The sequence below is a fragment of the Felis catus genome, chromosome A3 (assembly GCF_018350175.1).
Source record: "Felis catus isolate Fca126 chromosome A3, F.catus_Fca126_mat1.0, whole genome shotgun sequence".
Taxonomy (NCBI): Eukaryota; Metazoa; Chordata; class Mammalia; order Carnivora; family Felidae; genus Felis; species Felis catus.
Window position 1 is genome coordinate 11,451,971 of NC_058370.1, and position 15,337 is coordinate 11,467,307.

A 15,337-nucleotide genomic window follows, 5' to 3' on the forward strand; every position below is an offset into this window, starting at 1 on the left:
TGTGTGTCTGACTCATAGTGCATGTAGGTCTCAGGCTGGGGGCCCCCGGAAACAGACACTGAGGCAAGGATTCAAGTTGTCTGTTTGGGAGGTGATCCCAGGAAGTAAGGGAGTGGGGACAGGAGACAGAGAAGGGAAGGCAGCCAATCCAGGGTACATTCTGAACAAGTTACTGCTGGGAAACTAGGGCTCTATCCCACTGGGGAGCCCTGGAACCTGTGTGAACACGCCTCCGTGGTATTCCCACCAAGAGGTGAGGAAACAGCGGTTTCTATCCACTATCTCCGACCAGTCATTGGTGGCTGCCAGACGCGTGAACCCTTGGGCATTATCTGCTCATCCCGCATGAGCTCCAAGGGTTTTCTGGTGGCCCAAGAGAGTCCTTAGCAAAGAGACGCAGGCACTGGTGACTGGGAGCCATTGGGTCGGTGAGCAGAGGGGCACAGTCTATATTTAAGTAAATAAATGACTACTTACTGATGGACGAACAGAGAGAAAAGTGCCTCCGAGCACATTAGCGTGGGCACCACTTCCTCTCGAGTTTTCGGTGAATCCTCAGAGTTCCTTAGAGGGCTGCTTCCTGCTCCAGTCTCTTGATTTTTGTGTGGCCAGGATGGAAGCTTCTGGAAGCCTGCCCCTCCCAACTCAGGAGGCTGGGCTCACCACACCCCGGGAAACTGGGAAGAGGAAATCTGCATTTTTCTCTAGGACACAGTTTCCCCAACAGCCCACAAGGCTTTCTCGGCGTTCGGCCCTCTCTTATTCGGCTGGGCCGGCCTGATGCGGTGGGCCCTGCATTCCAGGAGCAAAGCCCTGCTCTCCATCCCCTGCCTGGGAATGCTGGACCGCACTTGGGTGGTACCGTGCCCCCTGCCCACCACCCGGAAACTGGCCTGGGTGGCGACGGGCAGGTGGGGAGGAAGGCAGGGTTTTGAACGCGTCCCTCACCGCCTTGGGAGAGGTTGGGGACGGCGGGGGTAGCTGCAGAAGCGTGATGCGGTCACAGTCCCTTGGGGTGTTGCCCTGGTCTCTTGGTGCAAGATGCCTGGACCTCACATCCACATTCCAGCCAGTGGGAAAAGGAAAGGGGGAAAGGCACTTCCCTCCCCTGTATACTACAACCTGGAAGTTGGCCCCAGATCTTAGGGTCACATCCCATTGGTCACATCTAACTGCAAGGGAAGCTGGGAAATGTAGTCTTTATCGAGGCAGCGCCAGGATCTGCTACAAATCCATTGCTAGGCGACTAGGGGAGGACAGATACTAAGCGACAACTGGCAGTCTCGACCACATCCCATTTCATAGATGGAGAAAGTAAGGCACAGAGCGGTTGAGTGGCTTCTTCAAGGTCCCACAGAGAATAAAGAAATAAAGTAAAAACATGTATATAAAGCGTAGGTGCCTAAAGCGAGCCTTAGCCTTCAACCCCGTTCACACACATCCTTTTAGTATCACCTACCGCAATTTATCAGTTTCAAGGGTCTCCTTTGGGGGACGATGCTGGAAGTTTCCCTGCACCTCCGGACTGATGAGTTTTTTTCAGGGTCTGAAACCCACACCTTTCAGGTCATCCAGGTGTGACCTCGTTTTCAGGATCATTTCTCAAGCAGAGCAAGGGACTCATGGCCCTGCTTTCTTCTCCATTCCCTAGTAGGAGATGTGCTGAGGCAAATTCCCAGCCAGAAAGATTCCCCTGAACCTCAAGAAAACTGAAGCTCAGAGAGGGGAAGCATCTTTCCCCAGGCTGCACAGCTTGTTCTTGGCAGAAACAGGATTAAGACCCCCGGAGGAGGAGCCCTGGAGAGACACTGCCATCCAGCTTCTAGAACCTGGGCCACATCATTGCTCGTTCACCTTCTCATTGCCTATTCTCTACCCTTGTGTGTTTACGTCCTCTTCTGTTTTAATCTCTTTGGTGTTAGTGGGATTTCTGGCAGAAGCTGAGGTTTACATGCAGACACTCTGATTTTATTTAGGGATGGGAGCGGATAGTTTCGGCCCCAGAGGAGGGATTAAGATTGGGCTAAAACAGTCACGTTACCATTGCTATCACACCTCCCGTTTGCTAAAACTCACTTTCCCAGCCTCCTTTGCAGTGTGGAGCAGACACATGACCGGTTCTGGTCAATTACATGTAAGGGGAATCCCTCCAAAAAGATTGCGGAGAAAACTTTCCTTTCCAGATTGAAAGAGCTCAAGGAGAAGGGAGATTCCACTGTTCCCCAACCCTTCCTTCGTGTCTCGAACTTTTTAAATGATGTGACACTTGGAACTGCAGCAACTATCTTGTGACCATGAGGCAACAAGACTAAAGACAAAAGCTAAAACCCAGGATGGCCAAGCAGACGGGTTGCAAATGGCTGGATACTGGATGACATAGACAGAGGACCGAGATAGATGCTGCCTTGACCCTGACACCATCTACTTTCAGGCTTTTCATCCTCTGAAACAATGAAATGCCTTTACTGTTTAAACCAGTGTTAGTGGAATATTCTGAAGTTTTCAGACGAAGGCATTCCTAACTGGTACACTTATGTGTTGCCCATCATATTTTGGCCCTGGAGTTTCTGCCCAAATCCCAGATGGCAGGACTGTCCCTTATTTCCGTGAGTGGCCAACACCCTACCCTTCCCTTGGAAGCTAATGGAGAACAGCCCAATGAGTCTGCTCGGATCCTCGCAGGATGAATGACATATAAAGAAACCTACATAGCATTCCCTGGGAGGACGTTCGACATTTACTCAACTTCAAGGGGTACAACATTTGCTTATACGTTGAAGCTTCGATTCTTCGAGGAATTATCAACTTGGAGTGGCATAGCATTTGGAGGATTTTTGACTTGGGTTCTGATACCAGAAGAATCACGATGACTAACAGTGACATGCTTAGTACAGCTTGCCACGTACTTTCGCAGGCACTTCGCTTACACTAACTCATTGCATCTTTACAACAGCCCCATTAAGGAGATACTTCTCTTTCCTCCATTCTTCAGATAGGCAAGTTGAGGCACAGGGCAACTGGGGTGACATAACTGGAACGTGACGCCTGGTACCTGACTCCAAAGTTCAAGGGGCAGAGAGAGAGGGAGACCCAGAATCCGCAGCAGGCTCCAGGCTCCGAGGGGTCAGCACACAGCCTGATGCGGGGCTCAAACTCACGAACTCTGAGATCATGACCTGAGCCATTCAGGCGCCCCGATCTATCATTTCTTTTAAAAGAAGTTCGGTGTGGTCAGCCACAGAGCCCTCCGACCTTGCCCTCTGCCATCCTCAGCCGCTGGCCTGGTGCCACGTCACTGGCATAAGATGGCAGCCAGGGTCAAGCGTCCCCTTCTCCCACAGCTGCGGCCAAGGCAGGAAGAGTGGGGCGGGGACAGCACGGCCACTCCTCCCTGGCTGAGAAAATCTCCCGGGAGCACTCACCCTGCCTCCGCCCCCGGTGCGTCCTACTGGTCAGAACCAGGTCACATGCTCACCTCGGACCAATCACTGGCAGGCCATAATGGGCGTGTCGTGGTGGGCTAGACCAATCACATTCATGATCTGGGGCGGGGCACAGCGTGGTTGGCACAAACCGGGGTTCGGCCAGCCAAGAAGAAAGGGGTGGCTGTTGGGTAGGCACCAACGATGACGAGACGGAAGCCGACGTTTCCGGACAGCGTCCAGGGAGCCGGGCTTGGTCTTAGGCTCTTTGCATATATTGTCTCATTGAGTCTTCACGCTGTTATTTATGATGCACCATTAGAAGCCCAAAGAACGTCAAGGGCTTACCCCGAATCACCTAAGCAGGAGACGAGGAACCTGAACTCAAATGCAAGCCCCTTAGACAGCCACTGTCAAAGCATGTGGGTAGGGTTACCAGATAAAATACAGGGTGCTCAGTTAAAGTAGAATTTCAGATACAGGAAGAAAATATTTTAGTATAGGTATGTTCCAAAGGTTGCATGGGGCATACGTATACTAAAAAAAAGTTTATTGCTGATCTGAAGTTCAAATTTAACTGAGCATCCTATATATATTTTCTGAGAGGTGGGGGGAGGGGCAGAGGGAGTCCGGGAGAGAAAGAATCCCAAACAATCTCTGCACTGTCAGTACAGCCCCCCCCCCCCCCCACCCCAGGATCTACCCCATGAACCGAAAGATCATGTCCGGAGTCCAAATCGAGAGTCACATGCTTGGAGTACCCAGGTGGCTCAGTTGGTTAAACGTCTGACTCTCCATCTTGGCTCAGGTCGTGATCTCACAGTTCGTGAGTTCAAGCCCCACATCAGCTCTGTGCTGACAGTACAGAGCTTGCTTGGAATCATCTCTCTGCCCCTCCCCCCCCCATCAAAATAAATAAATAAATTAAGAAAAAAAAGAGAGAGTCAGATGCTTAACCAACTAAGCCACCCAGGTGCCTCGAGCATCCTGTATTTTTATTTGCTAAATTTGACAATCCTACTAGAGTAACCAAGAAAGAAAATCTAAACAGTGGTGTGGGGGCTCAGCCACGTTTCGCTTGTATAATAAACACCAAGGAATATTCCTCAGTTCCACAAAGAAGTATGTGTTCCCCCATTTTTCAAGACCCTGACCCTTCTTGGATTATTGTTTTCCTCTTCTTGAGAGAAATATGGGTACTGAGACTTCCCAGCTCTCAGGAAAACAACTGTGTTTGCACTGTGATAAAGGCAACTGGCATTTAGCCTAAGGGCCAGGGAGGCAGTAGGGAGAGGTGGGGAGTGTGGAGAACTGGGGCATCCCTTTCGAACATTCCCACACCCTGTTGATTTTTGCCAGACGGAACACGGGCCCGGCCCAGTCAGATCTCCCAGTGTTTTAAGGGAGGTTGAAATCTGGGTTTTCATGTAAAAATCCCTTGATTTGTGAACATTGGCTCTGATTTTATTAAAATGCCACACGGGCCAAAGGAAACATATCTGTAGGCTTGTGGACAGCCAGGAAAAGTCTCTGCTGTGTAGCTTTGAAAGAGGAGCCTGCAACCCTGTGAGGAGGCGAGCAGAGGAGAGGCAACTTTGGCAAGTGGGGAGTGCTGGGGGCCAGGAACTGCAGCCAGACCTAGGTTCGAATCTCTCCCCTTCCAGATGACTGCTGTGTGATGACAAGTGGATTGCAGAGGCTCTCCGTTTTCTAAACCATTTTTAAATGTTGACTTTATTTTTGAGAGAGAGAGAGAGAGGCAGAGAGAGAGGGAGACAGAGGATCCAAAGCAGGTTCCATGCTGACAATAGCGAGCCTGACGTGAGGCCCGAACTCACAGACCGTGAGATCATGACCTGAGCTGAAGTTGGACCCTCAACCGACTGAGCCACCCAGGTGCCCCTCTGTTTTCTAAACCATTTAGAAGATGTAATCATACCCATCCATCTCACTGTGTAGCTGTGAGGTTTCCACAGAACAAGCTACAGAGGTAAAGTCACTGCCTGGCACCGAGGGACTGGAGGCCAGTCCCTTTCCTATCCCTGGGAAGGGCTCACATTAAGTTCCATTTAACCATTACTTTTTATCATATGATTTCACAAACAGATGAAACAAAACAGATGAACCTAGGGGAAGGGAAGGAAAAATAAGATAAAAACAGAGAGGGAGGCGAACCATCAGAGACTCTTCAATACAGAGAACAAACTGAGGGTTGCTGGAGGGGAGGTGGGGGAGGGGCGGACTAGATGGGGGATGGGCATTCCGGAGGACACTTGGGATGAGCACTGGGTGTTCTATGTAAGTGATGAATCACTAAATTCTACTCCTGAAACCATTATTACACTATATGTTAACTAACTTGGATTTAAATACAATTTTTTAAAATGTAAAAAAAACCTGTAATGATTAAAACCATAAGGCATTGCAGTCACAGTCCTTGGGTTCAAATCCTGGCTCTGACACTAACTGGGTGACTTTGGGCAAGTTATCTGGTCTCTCTAAGCCGAGCTTCCTCTATCAAATGAGGGAAAATAGTTGTCCCTTAAAGCTTTATGGAAATTAATTAAGATTATTCATGTTTGGAGCTTACACGGTGTCTGATATCCATTACATGTTTAATAAATGGCGATTAGGATTCAAAAAATAAATAAATGTTACTTTTTCAAGTTCTTTCTCCCTTCCTCCTTCTTTTCCACTTCCTCCCCCCCCCCCTTCTTCTTCTTCTTTTTAAAAGAGGTTTAGGGTCAGGTGTCAGGAGGCCTGGCTCCCTTCCAGCCTTGGAGTGAGACATTGGGGGAAGGGCCTCTTCCTTGTGGGGGTCTCAGTTTCTCCCTCTGTGAAATGGGCAGGTTTGATTGGAGCTGGAGAATCTCTTCCGAGTGCCAGGGTCATGCGGTCCTGTGGAGCCTTAGCAGGGAGGGATGAAGGGTGAGATGGTGGCCTCGGCGGTGATGGGAGGGGTGGCTGTGGCAGGAGGCTGAGTCAGAGGCACTGTCAGGGCTGAGAGCAAGGGAACAGACCTGCCTCTAGTGCCCGGTGACTTGCAAGCCACAGGAGGGGAGCAGCCTGTGTCATCAGCGAGCCTGTAAACACCCTCCAAGGACAGCAAGGCCCCTGCTTGTCTTGGATCCGACCACAGGCCCATCCCAGGGATTTGGGGTCAGAGCGCTTAATAAATCATCCTGCCCAGCACATGCAAGCCTGGAGCCCTCCTCCTGGCTTTCTGAGATCTGACCTCTGCCGACCTCTCCCACCCACCTCCCTCTTGCCAGGCCAGAGGCCGGTGAATTTCTCGAACACACAATTCTCTTCCTGCCTCTCCAGGACTGTGCACAGGCTGTTCCCTCCACCTGGAATGTTCTCTCCCTTTCTCCAGGCTTCACCAAGATAATGCTTCCGGCTGGTTCAAATTTCGGCTCAAAGATCACCTCCTTCTCTGTTCTTCCAGCAAAGGTAGGCCCTCCTGTGGTCCTGTTCATCTTTCCCTCAAAGCGCTCAGTGCCGTCTGTGGGCTGGCTCTGACGTGCTCTGTTGCTGGATCTGTCTGCCCTTCTCCTGAGAGCGGAGACTGGGAGGGCCATTTCGGCCACCACAGCCCGTTCACTGAATGACTGAATGACCGAATGATAAGCTCTCAGAAGGGTTCCAGGTAAATGTCACAGGCCTCGGGAGCTCAGCTTCCTCTCAAAGGGATATCGTATCAGGTCTCCTTTCTCAGCCTCAGCCCTCCAGTGTCTCCCCACTGTAGTCGGAAAAAAAGTCCCAGATGCCACGCTGGGCCTCACAGCTCCCCCGGGGTCCAGCCCAGCTGAGCTCCCCTGCTCCAGGCCATACCCGCACCCTCACCCTAGCTCCACTGGCCTCCTGTTTCTTCACCACACCGGGCTTGTTCCTGCCTCAGGGCACACACTTTCTGTTCCGGGTGCCTGGAATGCTCTCCCCCAGGCCTTCCTGTCCTTCAGGTCCCAGCCCTGTGGCCTGGGACAGACCCTCCCCATACCCGTTCTCCCTCAGCTTGCCCTGCTGTGTTCCTTCACGGCATGTATCACTGTCTAAAATTATCTCGTTTATTTACAAATGTTTGATCAACCTTGAGCTGAGTTCATGGCCATGCAGAATACAGACAGCTTTCCCCAGCTTCCCTAGAAGCTAGGGGCAGCCATATACTTGAGTTCCAGTCAATGGGTCGTAATAGGAGTGTGCTTGGCAGTTTCTGGAATCCTTCCTAGAGATTTAGCTGTGCCCCACCCTTTGCTCATCATCTTTCCTTCTCCATCCTGCCACCTGGAAGGCAGACGAGAAGGCTGGCACTGTGGCCTCCACCTTGGATCATGAAGATGGCAGAGTTGTGACCAGGAAGGAGCCTGGGACACTGAGAGCTTTGTGGAGTCTTCAAACCAGCCCTGAACTGCCTACATCTGGACCTCATTCACACAAGAGAAAAATAAACTCTTTTATTTATTGTTGAGTTTTAAAATTCAATTTATTATATGTTATTTTTTTTTAATTTTTTTTTTCAACGTTTTTATTTATTTTTGGGACAGAGAGAGACAGAGCATGAATGGGGGAGGGGCAGAGAGAGAGGCAGACACAGAATCGGAAACAGGTTCCAGGCTCCGAGCCATCCGCCCAGAGCCTGACGCGGGGCTCGAACTCACGGACCGCGAGATCGTGACCTGGCTGAAGTCGGATGCTTAACCGACTGCGCCACCCAGGCGCCCCTATTATATGTTATTTTGACTATATTTGTATGTCCTAACAGTATGCTCTACTACAAAACGTCAGCTAGAGTACACGCTGCGTCTTTTTATCTTAAAATGTGCTCGATATGTCTTTATCTTCTTTGTCCAGAGGGTTGTTTTTTTAAGTGTATTTATTTATTTTGAGAGGGACAGAGGCAGTGCGAGTGGGGGAGGGGCAGAGAGAGAGGGAGACAGAGGGTTCGAAGCAGGCTCCACACCATCAGCGCAGAGCCGGACGTGGGGCTCGAACTCACGAACCGTGAGATCACGACCTGAGCCGAAACCAAGAGTTGGACGCTGAACCGACTGAGCCACCTAGGCCCCTGTCCAGGGTTTCAGCTGGAGTTACAGGAGGAACCCTGGGCCAGAGAGGGGAGGCCCCTTCCCTGAGGCCACACAGCAGAGGAGAGGCAGAGCTGGGGTTTGCCTGCAGGGCCCCAGATCCTATCCCCCAACCCTCATTTCTAGAAGCTCCCAACTTGAGGTATTTTGCCAGGCTTCTTCCAGGCTTGGCCTGGACCATGGGCGGTAGGGGCTATACCCGCTCTGCCTTATTTCTCAGGGGCCAGAGCACTCTGGAAATGTGAGAGAGAGGATCCCAACTGAGGGACTGGTGGGCGCTGAATCCCAGCTCTGCCACTCGCAAGCTGTGTACTTCGGGGAAGACCTCAGCCTCTCTGAACCTCAGTTTCCCTACCTACTAACACCCCGGGCCAGGTCGGGTGCCCCGAGGTGCTGTACTAAAGACGTCTGAAACCTCAGGAGGGAACCAGCACTATACCCACAGAGTGGAAATTCCCGGACTGCAGGCAGCCTCACTGGGGTTGGGAGGTAGGCTACTTACGCAAACTTTGGAATTTGCGTCCTGGTTCAGATCCTGACCCCACACTTAGCAACCGCGTGACCCTGAGAATGTCGCTTCCTTTGCTATAGCTTTCCTTAGTGTCCCTCTTGGAAAATGGGGATTCGTTCATTCACTGCACACACTCGTGTCGGTGCTGGAGAAGTTGGATGGAGTTCTTCTCATGGGCCGACCACGGAGCACGGAAGCCAGCCGGCAAAGAAACAGACAGGTAGCACACAGAGTGACAGGAAGATACACAGAGCAAACTAAAGCAGGGGGAGGGAGAGAGAGCAGGAGGGGCTCTCTGAGACAGGGTGGTCAGGGAGGCCTCTCTGAAGCCGGGACACCGGGTCAGAGGCCTGAAGGGTGTAAGACGAAAGGTCCTGGGCCAGCCGAGCCCGGTCCCTCCCATCACCTTGTAACTATTCCTGGGCCTCGTGCAGCTGAATCCTCCCTTAGAGCAGGAGCCACGCGGGGCCAGCTCTCCACCCCGGGCCCCGGCCAGGGGACGACTGAGGGAGCCAGAGACCCTGGCTCTCTCCTTCCTGCCCGCTAAGTGTCCAGTCCGTCAGCAAAGCTGCGCGTTCTGGCTCCTGAAGTCTCCCTCGGATCCCGCCCCTTCCTTGGGTCCCTGATCATTTCCTGCCTGGACCATTGCAGTAGCCTCCAAGCCGGGCCCCCTGCTCCGGCCTCACCCTCCCGGGGCTGTCCCCCACACAGCACCCGCATTCATTTCCTCTGGCCACCGTAACAAATTATGACAAGCTTCGCGGCTTAAAACCACACACATGTATTCTCTTACAGTTCTGGAGGTCAGAAGTCTGAAATCCGTCTTGATGGGTAAAAGCCAAGGTGCTGGCAGGGACGGTTCCTGCTGGAAGCTTCCAGGAGATGATGTTTCCTTGCCTCTCACAGCTTCCCGTGATCACCTGCATTCCGTGGCTTGTGGCCCCTTCCTTAGGTCTGCTAAGTGTGTCCCTCCAGTCTGTTTCTGTCACTCTCTCTCTCTTTTCCCCGCCTTCTCCTCTTCTGTAGTCAAACCTCCCTCCCTCAGCCTCCATTTAAAAAAAAATGTGCATTTATTTATTTTTGAGAGAGAGAGAGTGAACGCACAAGCGGCGGAGGGGCAGAGAGAGGGGGAGACACAGAATCCCAAGCGGGCTCCAGGCTCTAGCTGTCAGCACAGAGCCCGACGCGGGGCTCGAACTCATGAACTGGGAGATCATGACCTGCGCTGAAGCTGGAAGTCGGACATTTAACCAACTGAGCCACTCGGGCGCCGCCCCCCCCCCCCCCCCCGCCGCCAGCTTCCATTTTACAAGGACTCCTCTGATTCTACTGAGCACACTCAGATAATCCAGGGCAATCTCCCACTTCAAGCTCCGTAACTAAGTCACAGCTGTGAAATTCCTTTTTGCCTAAGAAAGTTAACATTCACAGGTTTGGGGGATTAAGATGTGGGCAGCTTTGGGGGACATCATTCAGCTGACCACTGCCTCTAAAGGGATCCTGTTAGAATCTAACCTGTGTCCCTTCTGCTCAAAATACCCCCTTGAACCCCCCCCCCCGCCCCCCAAGTACATGCAAAGCCCTGACACATCTTCTACCTCGTCTCCTTTTCCTCTCTTGCACCCTCACCTGGCTCCAGCCACAGGCCTCCCTGCTGTGCCTCAACAGTCCATGCAAACGCCTGCCTCAGGGCCTTTGCACACACTGTTGCCTCTACCTAGAACCTTTCACTCTGCCTCTTCCCAAGGCTGGTTCCTTGTCACCCTTCAGGCTTCACCTCCTCAGAAAGCCCCTCTCAGACACCTCTCTGTAACAGCCCTTCCCCCTCCTCACAGCCACATTTGCCACCGTCTGAAATGACCCTGGTCTTCTTTCTTGTTTATGGTCCACTTTCCCCCACTAGAGTGTTAGCTCCTGACGACCCAGGAGGGGCTCGTGCTCCTCTGCTGGACCTCGGCACCAAGGACGGGGTCTGGTACACGGTAGGTGCTCAGAAAAGACTTGCTCCGTGAATCCATGCGTTGCCAATTTCAAATGTCCCTCGACGCTGCTGTGAATAAAATACACATTCATTTAAAGGCATTCTGACCTTCCCAGTGACTTTTTGGTTTGATTTATCTTCCTAGTCAATGATTAAGACACTGCCTTCAGATGTCAAAAGTTGGTGAGGCATCATCTATACTAGGCAAGCAAGGACTCATGAGGGCCCAGAAGAGAGCCAGGGGTCTCCTGAGGACAGGAGCCACCAGGAGCAGCAGTGGCTTCTTCTGATGGAGAGCGGGAGCATCGAGGGGGCCACCTGGGCAAGAGGCGCTTTCTCTCTGTGCCTCAGTTTCTGCCTCTGTAAAATGGAGAGCATAACAGGGCTTACCTTGTGGTGGGGACCTCGGTGCTAGGGACACTTGGGACCAGATAATTCTGTGCTGTTGGAGTTAAGCAGCATCCGTGGGTTCCATCCCACCCACGGCCAGTAGCATCCCCCCAATCGTGACAGCCCCAAATGTCCCCAGATAGAGCCTAACGTCTCCTGGGGGCCAAGATCGTCCTCGGCTGCCTCCTAGGGCCCTCCTGGGGGTTGAGAGGTGACGTGGGCACAGAGTCTGGCACAGGGCCCGGCGCTCAGCAGCTGCTCGGGGCACGGGAGCTGCTGCTGTCTGGTTAAGAGGGTGGCCAAGCTGGAATCCTGGCTCTGCCACTCCTTAGCAGGTGGCCTCGGGCAAGGGACTGCAACCCCTGAGCCCAGTTTCTTCATCTGAAAAATGGGATAATAATAGCACTCCCTTTCTTGGGGCTCTCAGGAGGGTTAAAGACCATGCCCAGCAGACAGTAAGTGCTCAATAAACGGGAACTCTGACAAATAGGGTGAGGGGTGAGGAAAATGAAGGCTCTTGGAAAAAGTGGGAGCAAGAGAATAGGCACTTTGCAAGTTCCTCCTGGGGTCTGTGCCCCTGACTGACGGGCACACAGAGGCACAGCTGCCCACACCCAGGAGGCCAGCTGGTTCAGCCCCTCAGCCCTGCTGGGCCATTTAATAATTAAGCTGGGAAAGGGGGTGATGAGGCTGGGAGGCCCGCAGTGACCAGGCCTGGCCTTGTTTGGCTTTGGTGACGTGATGGCCCTGGGATCATGGCCTTCTTGAGCCCATAAACAGGGGGCTGGGCCCCGAGACAGGCAAGGCCAGGCCAAGGTCTGTGCTGGTGGCCTGCTGCCCGAGTCATGAAGGGGGTGGGAAGAGAGGTGCTCGGCGGCCGCAGGAAAGGGGTCCCTGTGGAAGGAGGGCTGTTTCTCACGGGGTCGCTTCCCTCCCTCCAGCATCTCTCCTTCCCTGCCCCAGCCCCTCTCCTGTCACCCCCACTTTCTTGTGCACTTACTACGCGCAGAGCTCTGCCCAAACACTTTATGCGGATTGGCTCCCCCCACCCCCATCGGGGAGGGCGCTCTGCCCCCTCCACAAGCCAGTAAGGCTCGCGTTGCCCAGGTAAGGAGCCAGAGGCTCCAAGGGCTTGAGTCACCGGGTCCGGAGGCTCCCACGCTAACCTCACGGCCCTGCCCCCTGCCCCGCCGCCCCCTTCCCCGTCGTTCCCTCTCTCTCTGTCTCTCTGTCTCTGTCTCTGTCTGCGCGTGTGTTTCCTTCTCTGTTTCTGTATTTCTGATCTCTGCTTCTCCCCTCGCTCCCTCCCTGTGTTTCTCTCTCTCCTCTTCTCTCCCCGCCTGGCCTGCCTCTCTCTGACCGCCCCGCCTCGCGGCCCTGTCTCCCTGCAGCCAGCACATTATGTCCCTGGTCAGAGCCTGACGTCAGGCAGGGCCTGGCGGGCGGCCACGGGCCGCTGCCGGGCAGGCGGAGGGAGTGCACGCCTTCCCGGTCCCCACTGCGGTGGCCGCCCGCCCAGCTCCCAGCTCCGGGCTGCAGTCCTCCCGGCCTGGCCTCAGCTGGCCCAAGAGCGGATGGCGCTTGGTGGCCACCTGGCCCGAGGGCCTGGGGGGCTGCGGCCTCTCACATCCCCCTCCTTCACCCAGACCCCACCTGCTCAGTCCCAGCGAGCATTCCTCAACCCGGGGAGGTTCGGAGAGGTGTGAGGGGCGGTTCCGGGTGACAGATGTGGGTGACACAGCTGGGGTTTTAGGGGCAGGGACTTGTCATGGGGGTACAGCCAGGCACGATGAAGGAGTGCCCCGCCTGAAATGTAAACAGTGCCCCTGCCGAGTTGGTCTCAGGCCCCATCAGAGCTTGAATAAGTGGCTTAAAAAATGTAATATTTCTTGTCTGGTTTGTTTGGTTTTCCCCCTCGGATTTTCAAAGCAATGCCATTTCCTTGAAGGACATTTTGAAGGGCATCTGAGCACCCTGGTTTAAAAACAGACTTCGGGGTTAGAGCAGCCTCGCCCAGATCCAGCTGTGTGACCTTGGGCCACTGGCTTTACCTGTTGAACCTCAGTGTTCTCATCTATCAAATGGGCATGATAAACATACACGCCTTAGACAGCAATGGCGGGGATGAAGCAAAACCATGTTTACAGAGAACAGTCACCTTTTCTCTTGTCTCCTTTATTCTTCTGATTTTAAATCTAGGAAATACAGAAAAGTACCGAGAAAAAACAAAACAACACAAACAAAACAAAACAAAACAAAAACCAAGGTCACCCAAAGAGAACCACTCTAAGATTTTCGTGGAAATTCAGCTCAGTTAATGTTTTTATATTGAGATCCTGCTACGGCCTGCCTTTTCGCTTTTCATGAAAATAGAACCTGACTTGAAGTTTCATTTCAAAAGATCTTGGCTTATTTTATTATCATTTTCAAAAAACATACACGCACATTCAAAAGGTTCCAAGGGTGACCAGCGGGGAGAGAGGCTCTTTCCCACCTCAGCCCCCGGGTCCCCTTTGCGGAAGCAAACACAGTGGGCAGTTTCTTGTGTGTCCTTCCTTTCCTGGTGTCAAATCACCTTTAGACCCGTGATTTCTAACCGCTCTCTTCATCTGGGTTTTGTTTGTGTGCTTTAATTTACGCAGTTGCAAAGCAAGACGTTACCAAAACACGAGAACATACGGACCGTCAAAAGGAAAGGGAACATACGGAAAGGGAATTACCTGAAATCTTACGACCCCTTCGACATTCTGGAGTCTACCCTCGCAGGCTTCTTCTATTCCTTGACGTCTGGGCACCAGGCATCTTTTCTTCTTAGCGCTGACCCACGTTGGTGATGATGTATTTGTGTGCTGATCTGATGACCCTCTGCCTTCCCCCCCTGTGTCGTGAGTTCCAGGAGACAGGGACGGCCATGCCTGGGTCCCCCACACCCAGCAGAGTGCTGGCACACAGTAGGCCTGTAGTGGACAATTTCCAAATGAGTGAATGAATGAGTTTACAAAAGGGATTGTACAATATAGGACAGTACCCCGTGACCTCTTTACTTACTTACTTACTTACTTATTTATTTATTTTACTTAACCTACTGGGTACATCTTCCCACATCTCCAGCTAGACAGCAAATCTCCATTTTTCATGTCTACGCGGAGACACCACAATAAACATCTTTTTGATGCTGGCCAGAAGCTTCTGCCCCTAACTGGGAAATTCTTTTTCAAAAGCAGATTTGTTAACAAATTCCATATGATCCTCCTGTGCCCCAGCCCTTCGGCCATTTACTTTCAGCCTGACACTTCACTGGTTTTGTGGGCCCATTGTTTTCTGGGACAAGTCAAGATTTACTGTCTGCCCCCGACATCATGTTTTTCCAGAGAGGCTTAGGAGTCAAGAACTCATCCCACCCCCACCCCACTGTTTCCGACCGTTAAGGGCTCTGTGGATTTGTTGAAGTTGGGAAATGGTGTAACCCTTGCCTCCCTGACTGTCTCGTTGCAAATAGCACACACCTCGCTCATTCGTACCTCAGGGCCTTTGCACTGGGTGTTCCCTTGCTTCCCACGGATATTTACTCAGCTTACCTACTTCAGGCCTCTGATCAAGTGTCACCTTCTCAGAGAGTACTTGTGCAACCATGTTTTTCTAAATTAGCATCTCTTATCCAGTTTTACACTTCTTCACAAAACATTTATCAGTATCTGGTATCCTACCCTATCCTATTAAGTTATCTCAGTATTTTGGGGTTTTCTTATTCACTGTTCATCTCCCCCACTTTGAGGGAAGGAACTTAGTTTTCCTTCTCTCCTACAGTATCCCTAGGACCTAAAACAGGGCACGAGCCTTGTAGGTGCTCAGGAAATACTGGCCGCATCAGTAAATGTTAATTTCCGGATTCCAAGCTTCCTTCCGAGGCTGAAGATTGATGGCCATCATTCATTCATTCATTCATTCA

General features: G+C 52.3%; 2 long non-coding RNA genes across 6 annotated transcripts in view; one reads left to right on the top strand and one right to left on the bottom strand.

Annotated features, from left to right (window-relative positions):
• Window positions 1–6,381: 6,381 nt before the first annotated feature.
• Window positions 6,382–7,890, top strand: LOC109498546. The gene is made up of 2 exons (XR_002155368.2): window positions 6,382–6,875; window positions 7,714–7,890. It is a non-coding gene; the product is annotated as an uncharacterized LOC109498546 (long non-coding RNA).
• Window positions 7,891–10,312: 2,422 nt separating this feature from the next.
• Window positions 10,313–15,337, bottom strand: part of LOC102901687 — a 234,312-nt gene continuing 229,287 nt past the window's right edge. For 4 of the 5 annotated variants that reach the window (XR_006595099.1, XR_006595098.1, XR_002740930.2 and 1 more), the window contains 2 exons: window positions 14,109–14,345; window positions 10,313–11,067 (listed from right to left, as the gene is read on the bottom strand). This is a non-coding gene — a long non-coding RNA (uncharacterized LOC102901687). Of the gene's footprint in view, window positions 11,068–12,726; window positions 13,584–14,108; window positions 14,346–15,337 lie in introns of those variants that run through there. The other variant, XR_006595102.1, reaches the window with a different exon arrangement.